This window comes from Rana temporaria, chromosome 6 (assembly GCF_905171775.1).
Source record: "Rana temporaria chromosome 6, aRanTem1.1, whole genome shotgun sequence".
Classification (NCBI taxonomy): Eukaryota; Metazoa; Chordata; class Amphibia; order Anura; family Ranidae; genus Rana; species Rana temporaria.
In genome coordinates, this window is record NC_053494.1 from 96051923 (window position 1) to 96065040 (window position 13118).

General features: G+C 45.4%; 1 protein-coding gene across 3 annotated transcripts in view; it reads left to right on the top strand.

The window, feature by feature from the left end:
- The first annotated feature begins 1241 nt into the window (after positions 1 to 1241).
- RHBDF1 (rhomboid 5 homolog 1) overlaps positions 1242 to 13118 on the top strand; it is a 202584-nt gene continuing 190707 nt past the window's right edge. Inside the window, exon 1 of one of the 3 annotated variants that reach the window (XM_040357023.1) lies at positions 1242 to 1529. The gene's annotated coding sequence lies outside the window, so the exon portion shown is untranslated. The remainder of the gene's footprint in view (positions 1530 to 13118) is intronic. The other 2 variants (XM_040357020.1, XM_040357021.1) reach the window with 2 other exon arrangements.

A 13118-nucleotide genomic window follows, 5' to 3' on the forward strand; every position in this document is an offset into this window, starting at 1 on the left:
CCTCACAGGACAGACAGCAGGCCCTGTATATCGGGGTCCCCTCAGAGGGCAGACAGCAGACCCTGTATATCGGGGTCCCCTCAGAGAACAGACCCTGTATATCGGGGTCCCCTCACAGGACAGACAGCAGACCCTGTATATCGGGGTCCCCTCACAGGACAGACAGCAGGCCCTGTATATCGGAATCCCCTCAGAGGACAGACAGCAGACCCTGTATATCGGGGTCCCCTCAGAGAACAGACCATGTATATCGGGGTCCCCTCAGAGAACAGACCATGTACATCGGGGTCCCCTCAGAGAACAGACAGCAGACCCTGTATATCGGGGTCCCCTCACAGGACAGACAGCAGGCCCTGTATATCGGAATCCCCTCAGAGGACAGACAGCATTCCCTGTATATCGGGGTCCCCTCAGAGGACAGACAGCAGACCCTGTATATCGGGGTCCCCTCAGAGGACAGACAGCATTCCCTGTACATCGGGGTCCCCTCAGAGAACAGACAGCAGACCCTGTATATCGGGGTCCCCTCAGAGGACAGACAGCATTCCCTGTACATCGGGGTCCCCTCAGAGAACAGACAGCAGACCCTGTATATCGGAATCCCCTCAGAGGACAGACAGCATTCCCTGTATATCGGGGTCCCCTCAGAGAACAGACAGCAGGCTCTGTACATCGGAGTTCCCTCAGAGAACAGACCATGTACATCGGGGTCCCCTCAGAGAACAGACAGCGGACCCTATATATCGGGGTCCCCTCACAGGACAGACAGCAGACCCTGTATATCGGGGTCCCCTCACAGGACAGACAGCAGGCCCTGTATATCGGGGTCCCCTCAGAGAACAGACCCTGTATATCGGGGTCCCCTCAGAGAACAGACCCTGTATATCGGGGTCCCCTCACAGGACAGACAGCAGACCCTGTATATCGGGGTCCCCTCAGAGAACAGACCCTGTATATCGGGGTCCCCTCACAGGACAGACAGCAGACCCTGTATATCGGGGTCCCCTCACAGGACAGACAGCAGGCCCTGTATATCGGAATCCCCTCAGAGGACAGACAGCAGACCCTGTATATCGGGGTCCCCTCAGAGAACAGACCCTGTATATCGGAATCCCCTCAGAGGACAGACAGCATTCTCTGTATATCGGGGTCCCCTCACAGGACACTCGGGGTGATGTCAGGAAGTGTGAGGAGGAGATGATCCCATGCCCAGCCCACACGTCGGACTGGTTAGGCCGCTGTAACAATGTGACATTTAAGGCTGCTGGTGGCCCCGCCCGGGGAGCAGGGAAGAAGGAGAAGTGCAGGCTGCCTCCCTCTGCTGATAGGTGGATCAGGAGGGTGTCCCTCTTCCCAGACTTTTGTGGAGTGTGGAAAGTGCCTGGAATTCAGACGCTATGCTCCTCTATTAGAAAGAATTGCTGCTCTTGGGAGCCATAGAGATCGGCGGATGGTGACCAGCCTGGACTGACGACTGGCCCGGCCCGCCCGGCTCGGAAGTTTGGAGGATGAGAGCGGCGCTGTAATTGGTAAGGAAGTTTCACTTTGACAAGTTGTGAGAGAACATGGAGATCGCTGTGCACTGTGGAGCGATGAGGGGACCCTGGCCGGCGTGTGTAGACGTGTCTGTGAGGAGAGGAGACAGGAGAGGAGAAGAGAGGAGAACTCCTCTACAAGTGTCTGTGATCTCATCCGACAAACCTCCCCACACTACAACACGGTGTCCTGCCTTGTTTACAACTGGACGATCTACAGCAGGGATCACTCAGATCACCTCCATAAGATCCATACTGATAGACTGCAAGCTCTTCTACCAAGTAGGGCACAGGAGAGAGCTGGGGATAATTAGATCACCTCCATAAGGTCCATACTGATAGACTGCAAGCTCTTCTACCAAGTAGGGTACAGGAGAGAGCTGGGGATAATTAGATCACCTCCATAAGGTCCATACTGATAGACTGCAAGCTCTTCTACCAAGTAGGGTACAGGAGAGAGCTGGGGATAATTAGATCACCTCCATAAGGTCCATACTGATAGACTGCAAGCTCTTCTGCCACACTGGGCACAGGAGAGAGCTGGGGATAGTTAGATCACCTCCATAAGGTCCATACTGATAGACTGCAAGCTCTTCTACCAAGTAGGGCACAGGAGAGAGCTGGGGATAATTAGATCACCTCCATAAGGTCCATACTGATAGACTGCAAGCTCTTCTGCCACACTGGGCACAGGAGAGAGCTGGGGATAGTTAGATCACCTCCATAAGGTCCATACTGATAGACTGCAAGCTCTTCTACCAAGTAGGGCACAGGAGAGAGCTGGGGATAACTAGATCACCTCCATAAGGTCCATACTGATAGACTGCAAGCTCTTCTGCCACACTGGGCACAGGAGAGAGCTGGGGATAGTTAGATCACCTCCATAAGGTCCATACTGATAGACTGCAAGCTCTTCTACCAAGTAGGGTACAGGAGAGAGCTGGGGATAACTAGATCACCTCCATAAGGTCCATACTGATAGACTGCAAGCTCTTCTACCAAGTAGGGCACAGGAGAGAGCTGGGGATAATTAGATCACCTCCATAAGGTCCATACTGATAGACTGCACGCTCTTCTGTCACACTGGGCACAGGAGAGAGCTGGGGATAATTAGATCACCTCCATAAGGTCCATACTGATAGACTCCAAGCTCTTCTGCCACACTGGGCACAGGGGGGATCATTGAGATCACCCCCTATACGATCCATAGTGATAGACTTTACGCTCTTCTGCCACACTGGGCACAGGAGAGATCTGAGGATAGTGAGATCACCCCTCATAGGATCCTTAATGATAGACTGCAAGCTAGACTCCAAGCTCTTTTGCCACACAGGGCACAGAGGGATCTAGGGATCAGTGAGATCACCCCCCCCCCATAAGAACCATTGTGATAGATTGCAAGCTTTTCTGCCACACTGGGCACAGGAGGTATCCAAGGATAGCGAGATCACCCTCCATAGGATCCATACCAATAGACTGCAAGCTCTTTTGCCACACTGGGCACAGAGGGATCTGGGAATTAGTGAGATCACCCCCCCCCCCCCATAAGAACCATAGTGATAGACTGCAAGCTTTTCTGCCACACTGGGCACAAGAGGTATCCGAGGATAGGGAGATCATCCCCTGTAAGATTCATACTGATAGACTGCAAGCTCTCCTACCAAATAGGGCACAGGAAGTATCTGGAGATCAGTGAGATCACCCCCCATAAGATCCATACTGATAGCTCTTCTATGACACTGGGCATGGGAGGAATCTGAGGTTCAGTGAGATCCGCCTCCAAGTCTCCTGTGACCAATGTCCCATACTTCTCCTGGTATTGATGATAGACTGTAAGCTTTTTTACCAGACACAGGGGGAAGCTATGGTTCAGTGGGATCATCCCTATACATCCTTTAACCAAAGATCCATACTTTTCCTGGAACTAAAAGACTGCAAACTCTTCTACCACAATGGGCAGAGGAGGGATCTTGGGTTTGGTGAGATCCCGCTCAACCTCCTGGATTGTAAACTCTTTTAGTCCCTATATGACGCATTTAAATATTTATTGACTGTAATCTAAACCTGACCATAGATGTACCAAAATGTGTCCGGTTCACCAGGGACCATGTACATTTCCATGTGTGCTCGCCCTTACTCAACATAAGTCGATCGTTAGATTAACTTCTATATCACTTCTTGTATCATGAGTGTTTTCTAGATTTTAGGTTGATATTCTGTCTCTATCATTTAAAATACACCTATGATAAAAATTATAGACCATTCATTTCTTTGTAAGTGGGCAAACCTACACAATCTGCAAGGGATCAAATACTTATTCTGCCCCCTGTTTCCCTATAGACTAAAAATTCCTCCACGTATCTTGGCTCACATGAGTGCAATAGGTTGTAACGTACCATAACACATAAGGCTTTATGTACACGGGACATTTTTTCAACTGTTCCTAAATTATTAAACTTGACAGATAGTAACCTACGTTTAAAACTTCCGTTTTGCCGCGTTTACATGCCACGTTTTGCCACGTTTGCGTTTCTTTTAAATAGCCAAAAATGAAAAACGCCGCGTTTAGTCACGTTTGACGTCTGAAACGTGGAAATCTTCTGCGTCTGAACCCATTTTTTTGCTTTCAAAGAAACACTGTTAAGCGCAACTGCCTAAAAACGGCAATAAACGAGATTGTGTACATGGTCACATAGGATAACATTGAATGAGTTCAGGGGTAGTTGAAAAAAGCATCCAACTGCCTCTGAACGTACGTTTAGCAGCGTCCCATGTACATGGGGCCTAAACGCGGTTACCTGTGTTTAGTAGCGTTTCGTTTATAGGCGTTTTTCGTTTTTTTTAAACGCTTCTAAACGCAAACGCCGCTAAACGCTGCATTTAAAAGCAGCAAAATGGACGTGTCAAGTTTAATAATTTAGGAGCAGTTGTAAAAATGTCCCGTGTACATGGAGCCTAATACACTACCATGCGTTGAGATGTGCTGATTTGCTGTGTTACAACAAATGGTGCCGGTCTGATTGTTTTATTGCATTGGCAGCCAAACACGTTAACATGTGCAGAAACACATTAATGTGCATTAGCACAAAGCACCACAATGCCCTCAGGTTATCACTACCAATACATTCTGTATTGCTCCTGATTACCATACTCCTCTACCTTGTGTATTATGTCAGAACATTGGAAGATATAAGCTCCTCTACCTGTTGTTCCTGTGTTTATAGATTGTATAGTAGGGCCTTCAGCTCCCGTTTATACTACAATGCATTGGACTACACTGAGCATGTGTGTTCAGTTCACACCATTGTGCTGTGATAGTATGCACTGAAGAAATTAGAATATGCTGCATTTTTAGGAAGCACAGGTTGTTGCAACACAGTGCAGTGTATAAAATTGAACAAAATGCTTCGCCCTGTTCGTTTTACAGTGCACACTTGTAGCCATGGTATAGCACAGTCTATTCATGTAGGTAAGCTCTCCAACCATGGCCACAAAGATTAGAAGGGCCAGTAAGGGGACTTTTAGATAAGCCAACTTCCTCACTATAAAGGGGGGCCCAGAACAGCTTTCGGCAAGCCACAGATTGTGCAATTTTCCTGATTCCTTCCCTCCTGCAGCACTTTTGTGTTCTGCCAGCAGGGAGCCTTCCCTGCCACCAGAACAAAATGATTACCGCTGGTGGCTATGGATATTTTTGCATACTAAAATCTGACAGGCTGATTTTACTGAAGTCGATCAATGGATTAACCTGCATGGCGATTAGTGGATCGAATCTCAGTCGGTCCCTGCTGAACCAGCCGAGATTCGATCCATCTATGGCCAGCTTTAGCTGACAAATTGCATATGGAGAAATTAGGGTCAGTTGGAAAACTGTACTTTAATGTTGATTTCCAGTTCTTTGGGCAGTGAAACCTATTGGTGTCTTTTTTTTAAAGCTAAATAAAACGTTAGGCATACACAGGTTAGGCTTATTATCCCTGATAACTTTCCTGCTGCTGGCCAACTTTTCACTGCTGTATCTTCTGCAGTATTTTAATTCTTGTAGTAAAGCTTCTTTGTCTCTAGTACATTTGGGCTAAGTCATGCTTCATCTGTGCTCTCTCAATCACACCTGCCCACACTTTTTTCTCTAGTATTTTTTGCCCAATTCACCCTCAATAAAAATGTCTTGCTGCTGGTCAGTTTTACACCGCTGTATTAGTCTTTTATTTCATAATGAGAGTTTCAAGTTGGACTATGTGTACAACCTCTCTGAAAATGTTGTCATCTGTGTCCCATTGTGGAATGTTACCTTCACTTCCTGTTCCATAACCAAAACAGGAAATGAAAGGAAGTCCTTGCAAATTAGTGTCCCCATTGGAAGATTTCTCCTCTATTACTGTTCTAGTGACTTCCTGATTTTCTTGCAATGATAACGGTAAACAGGACAAATAGAGAGAGTGAATCTCCCTAATTGGGGCACAGACAGAAATAAAAACTGACAGGTGTTCTAATTCATTTCCACTCTATCCAAAACTAAAATAAAGGCTTGACTTTAGTTAAACTGTACTTTAATAGAATTGTCTAGTAGCTTTAGCAAGGCCAGAGACAAACAGCAAACTAGTGGCAAACTTCTATTTACTAGGGAGGCCTATTACAGCTTGATGAAAAAGCATGTGTACCTACCTACTAAAACTACCTAAAAAAATTGAATCAGATTGGGATTCTGCTATATATTAAAATTATTTGTTTTACTTACCTGCTCTGTGTAATGGTTTGCCACAGAGCGGCCCGATCCTCCTTTTCTGGGGACGCTCCTGGCTCCTCTTCTCGAGTGCCCCCCACAGGGAGCCACTTTCCATGGGGGCACTTGTGTGGGCGTGCTCCCGAGTCCTGCTGCTGCATTCATTGACACAGACAGCAGGAATAGGCCCCGCCCCTTGGCTCCCACGTCATTGGATTTGATTCACAGCAGCGAGAGCCAATGGCTGCGCTGCTATCAATCTATCCAATGAGGATCCAAGACAGCGGCTGGAGCTGCTGTGCTCGTCCCCGTCGCTGGAACGATTGGACATAGGTAAGAAAAAGGGGGACAGCTGCAGCACACCTTATAGGGGTTGTAAACCTACATGTTTTTTCACCTTAATGCATCCTATGAAAAAACACCTTGCAGTGTCCGGCCCCCCAGCCCCCCTTTTTACTTACCTGAGCCCCGAATTTCCGTGGGCGCGTCCCTGCCGTCCTTCTCTACATGGAGTCCAAGCTTTGATTGAATAGATTGATAGCAGTGCAGCCCTTGGCTCCCGCTGCTGTCAATCAAATCCAATGACGCGAGCGCTGGGGGGTGGGGCTGAGTCATACACTCGGTGTCTATGGACGCCAAGTGTATGACTCAGAAGTGCGCCGTAAGAGCCGCCGTGGGACCCCAGAAGAGGACGATCGGGCCACATTGTGCAAAAACTAACTGCACAGTGGAGGTAAGTATGACATGTTTGTTATTTAAAAAAAAAAAAAACACGAATCTTTAGTATCACTTTAAGGCATAGAATGTATTACGGTGAAAAACCTTGAGGGTTTACAACTCCTTTAACCAAGCTAACTGCAAAAGAAAGAAAATCAATTCCACGGCCAACTACACATTGCCAGTATTCACTGCCACTTGACTGTCTGTGAAAATTGTACTATTCCATAAAACCACATACAGCTTTAGGGTACCCGCAAGCATGTTATTTAAAGTATTTGTGTGTTTTTTAATGTTGTCCTCAAAGCCGCATGAAAAGACCCTTTCCTCGCTGTGCTGTCTTTTATTTTTTTGGTATATCTCCCACAAGGCAGTGCCCAGCTTACCATGCCTTTTTCACAGTACTTTTCCTCTAGCCCTAGTAATGGGCAGAATTTACTAATAGGATTCCTTCTGATAGAATTTAATGGGATTTGCAGCTAAGTGTGGGTTTGCCAAATTTCAAACCGGATAGGCTGAAAAATGGAAGGGAACTTAGGCAGATTCGTTCATCTCTTTGTAAGGCCTCTTTCACGCCACCGTGACTTGAAAGTCGCACGATTTTGCAGCCGTGATTTTGCCGCAACTTCTGGGAATGCCTGTGTAAACTTGAGGTCTATGGACCTCAACACGCATCAAAGTCAGACCAAAGTAGTACAGGGGCTACTTTGAAGTCGGTGCAACTTGAAGTCACACAGATATGAATGGTACTTATTGGAAATCATGGGGTCCCAAGTTGCAGGACAAGTCGCACAAGTGTGAAAGGGGCCTAAGTGGTTTACTTTTCTTTAACATTCGTGTATAAGCTAAAGGATAATAACCCTTACACCTCTTGCACCTTTGCACATTGTTGGATTGTAAGCTCTTTAGTTCGCATAAGAAACGCTAGACCAGGATGCCAGCCTGCAATGCTGCTGTTGGTGTTATACAGTATGTTATGTCTTAGAGGGTAAGGTCATAGCAATAAAAATGATTTACAAATCAACTTGGAAGAGAGTAACTGGTACACTGCAGGGTGTAGATGGAAGATGATACACAGTCCAGTGGAAGGTAAAAGTCTTCTCTCTGAGAAGTAGGACTGCAAGGAGAAGCCCTGCTCTGCCAGCTGGCCACACAATACAGCATACATCTGGAAGAATGTGGGGGGGGGGGGGGCTAATTTTAGGTCAGGGAGCAAGAAGGATACGTACACTTTTTTTTTTGTAAACGTGCTTTATTATTTAGTCCTGGTTCACACCAGTGCAGCTTTGAAGTAGCGTGATTTCAAAGCCGCAGGCCAATGCAATTTGGACCTCAGATTTTCATTTGACTTGCTAAAGTAAATACAAGTCGAAATTAAAGCGGAGTTCTGACTAAACAAAATATATTAAAAGTCAACAGCTACAAATACTGCAGCTGTTGACTTTTAATAATCGGACGCTCACCTGTCCCAGGGTCCAGCGATGCAGGCATACGAAGTCCCGCACCTCTCCCACTCCTCTCGACGGCACCGGAATTGTCACTGTGGGCACCCAGCTGTGGCTTCACTGCGCATGCATATGTCGCACTGCGCAGTGTGACTGGTCGGGCAATCTTCTGGGACCTGTGACGTGTCCCAGATGATTGCCGAGAGGGAGGGGGAGAGTGAACTTCCTTCTGGTGCCGCAGTGCCCCGGGAGAAAGTGGGATCGGGAACCCTCTAAAAAGAGGGCCCCCCCCCCAAAAAAATGACATGCCAAATGTGGCATGTCAGGGGGTCACCTTCCCTTAAAGCGAAAGTTAAATTTCTGGGTGGAACTCCACTTTCAATCGGAAATAAGTCGCTGCAATTTGAGTGAAAACAATTTGAACGGTTCCATTGCTATCACTAGGGTGCAACTTGTCATGCGCTTTTGAACTGTCATTACAAATCTCATTGATGCGAACCAGGGCATCAAGTGTATGCAAAGGCAAGTCTTTTTTTAGTTTTGGAGTGGTGAGAGGTTGGACCCCTATCAGGTTTTTTTGGTGTCCACGCTGGGGAGATCCACCTCTTTGTACTGGTGGCCAACATCAGAAAGTAAGGGGGAGTTGAGATAGAATTGATGGTGAACCATTCAGTTGGGACGCCTGTCCTTGTGGTAGCTCTATAAGGTCCCTTTCACAAAGACAGCAGTCTCTATCTCTCTGAGAAGTGATCCGTGGTGGATCATTTTTTAGAGTTTGGTATGGCACAACGAAGACTTCTCATAAGGTGTTTGTGTTGTCTTTTTTTGTTTCAATCACAAAGGAAATTTTGTATTGAAGTATTACGCCGCAACCAGTCTTAAAGGTCGTTCTAATGACCTCAGTGGATGAGTTTGACAGGCGGTGCACCTATAAAACTTGACAGCTGCCATGGTAGACTTTAGGTAGGCAGTCAAAATCAACTGCCTGTTTTTACTGCCCCTTGCCACGCGTGTAAAAGTGCCCTAAGATGGGTATTCATCCCATTTTTTGGGGGAATTTTCTCAAATTTTCTGTTACTTTTTCACAAAAGCAATTATTATTATTATTGGTATTTCTATAGCATTGACAATTTGCAGAAGGCTTTACATACTGTACATGTACGCCTGCCTTCAAGGAACTTACCATCTATCCAGGGTGGATTTGATTTAAATGAAGTTAATTTAAATCACTAGTAAAAAGGCTTGACTTAAATACATTTTTAAGAGGCAACTGTCATTTCTGTCCTCCTCTGACCCGCTGTTGACTCACTGACAGTCCCATTCACTTTAATAGCATGGCTGGTGATGCGGCAGTGACACAACAAGTTGAGGGACGTGTCGGCAGCAGGTGAGTGGATGCCCACTAACAGGCGCTGCCACTATGGATCTGAAATGACAGGTGCTCTTTAAATGTAAGGACTTATTCTTGCTGGTAGTTAGAATCTTTAATATTTGAAAACAAAATGAAGGTTTCCTGTTTAGAATAATAAGCTGTCAGATTAGTAAAACAGCAATATCAGAACTGATTAATCATACAGTTTGTAGTGTACATAGATTTGCAAAACAATGGGATAAAGGAATATTTCTTAACTTTGTTTTATCTCATGGTTACTATAAAATTGTGTGAATGCATCATTGCAGTGCATGTTATCTCAGCTTGCAGAGCTTGGATTTATTGAATGAGTTTACCCAAAATGTTAATATTGTAGAATATACAGCCTCAAGCTACATAGCTTAGCTGCATCGCATGCTGAATAAACTAAATTATTAATCTATCTTAAATAGAAAACTATCTTTAGATAGATTTTACTCCAAAGGCATTTTAATAAAATAAATTTGATAAAAAAAAAAAAATCTGATAAAATTTTTTAAAAATCAGATTTTAAATAAAACAAAATCTGTTTTTTTAAAAACATCATTGATTTTTATCTCATATACAGACTAGGTCATATTTGGACAGGAGCCAATGAACCTACCAGCATGTATTTGGAATGTGGGAGGAATCACACAAACACAGATCGCACATGCAGATTCAATAGAGATAGAGTTCTGACCAGGATACAAACCAGGGGACTGCAGGGCTGCAAAGCAGAAGTTCTATCCACTAAGCCCCTGTGTTAGTAGTAAAATGGGGGTTTTAACTCTTCCCTATTCAATATATATAAAAAACACTTTAAGGTAGACTGGCCAAGAGAGGTTTTTGTGTTCTTGTGTCTCTGCAGAAGTCTCATTGAGTGAAGAAGATATCTCAAACCTTTAAAAAAACAAAACTTATATGAAGTTGCACTTGGGCAATCTGTTTTATCCGTAAGGCCTTGTTCACTGGGACATACTACAGCGTACACTCATACAAGGGTCATGTTCACCCACATGGGGATGCACAGGTTTTCTACACTACATGTCCCATACATGTCAATTGTGATGCTGAGGCTGCACAGGCACAACCATTTCTCCCAAATTGCAGCCCTGTTTGTGTGGTGCATGGCCAAGGACACAGACAGTATACATTTGGGGCCGTACACCCACACCCGCACAGCTGTCCTATTGGGAACAACACCAGTGACTGTGCAGCCACTGCGTCCCTACTGACATGAATGGGACTGCTTGCAGGGGGATCCACAGAACACGTGTGCATCCCGGTGGCCTTATGGACAGTGGACTGGCAATGTATCCGAGAGCAGCAGTATTTTAGCCGAAAAAAATGCTTGATCCCTGTAAATGTGTTTAGGAGCGTCAAGTGCTTGGGCGTTAATTCATTTTATTGGCCAGAAAAATAAGTGAAAACGCTAAATGCCCATAATGTTAACTCACGTATACACACGTCAATATTTTTTTTGGCCAAAACGATGCTGCTGTTGAATGCGCTGCCAGTGTTTTTTTTTTCTGACACCCCTAACAGCAGTAGAGCTGCATGATTAATTGTTGAAAAATCGCAATGTCGATTCAACTCCCCTCACAATATTAATCCGTAATTTCCACTATTCTATGTGAACAGTGCAGAGCCGTTCTCTGCTCACTTACAGCTGTAAAAAAAAAGAGCCGCAAATGTTTATCAACATTGCTCAGTGCTGAGATAACTATAAACAATGTATCATTTGGTTCTTAGATCAAAGTGATGAATTTCAGTCTGCAAATGAGGTCAGTTTAACCACTTAAAGACCAGGCCTTTTTCTGGCACTTGTTGCTTACAAGTTAAAAATCAATAATTTTTGCTAGAGACTTGCTGTGTTTTTTGGCAGAGACCCTAGAGAATAAAATGGCGGTTGTTGCAATATTTAATTTCACACAGTATTTGCCCAGCAGTCTTTCAAACTCGATATTTTGGGAAAAAATACACTTCAATGAATTAAAAAAATAAAAATAAACAGTAAAGTTAGCACAATTTTTTGTATGATTTGTAAGATGGTGTTACCCCGAGAATTGTGAGAGAATGGTGATCTTTATTCTAAGCAAAAAAAAAACACGTGAATCTCATTTTTTTTTCAGAATCCTACAGCTCTAAACAGCAGCATTAAAATGTCCATGAAGCCTTAGGTTACATTTCTAAGAACTATGTAGTGCTTGGTTGCTACTAGTAACTAACATTCACCTTATCACCCTGCTGCCTGGCCTCCATCTATCACCTCAGAGACAATGAATAGTCATTTGTGTTGTTTTGTTTTTGTTTATTGGGGGGTATAACTTGGTTGGGGGAAAGGGAATATGGGATGCCCATAGAACATATTGGTTTTCCATCATATTTAGTGAACATTGGTAAATTGGCTTAGCCTTGAAGAACTGATGTACAGTCTCCTTCCCTGCATAACACCATGCAGACTATTGCTCCTTCTCCTCTGCATTAACTCCTGCAGACTGTTGCTCCCAGGACTTCTCTCCTCCTGCACAAAACCTTCACTGTAAAACTATTAGATCCTATCCCATCATCTTCATTAGGACAAAGGGGATCACTCTGAATAATCCCAGCTTTCTGGCTCTAATTGGATGCTGTTACTAGGCCAGAGGTCTGCAGTACCTCTCCCCAGTGGCCTAGTAATTTAATAGCATGCGCTGGTTGGCAGACTACTGATCCCAGCTAGTCTGGCCTGCAAATCCTGCGCCCGCAGGTCACATCGACTTAACACACTCCCCACAGTCTCGCCTCTGGCCTTGCACCCAGCTCCCCTGGCATGCCTCATCCAGAACTCCACTGTGGTCCACTCACTAACCTTTTCCTGCCCCGAGTCCATGATGGAGAACTTTAACTGGACATACGTTCCGACAGCTTCTCCAGCCCCTCCTAATCTATGTGTAAAGATGAAGACTTCATCCATGACCGTGTAAGGATGAAGCTCCCTCCCAGCTCTCCCCGGCTCTTCTGCGATCGGCGCACCCCCCCCCCACATGGGCATGGCCTTCTGCTACTGCCTAGTACTCCATTCTCCACGGCCGACAACTCCTCCCCAGTGGCATGTGACCTCAGCTTATATGGGAGACCTGCCCCCTGCCAATACCAAGTGGGGATTGGTCAGGGCTCCTCACATGAGCTGCCTGCCACTCCTGTCCCAGGCCCTGCCCCTCTTCCAGAACAATCTCCCTGGAAGCAGGGGAGGCACCTCAGAACTAGAGCATAGTTGGTCACACCCACTGCTACACTAACCAATCCCTGCCCCCAGATCAAAA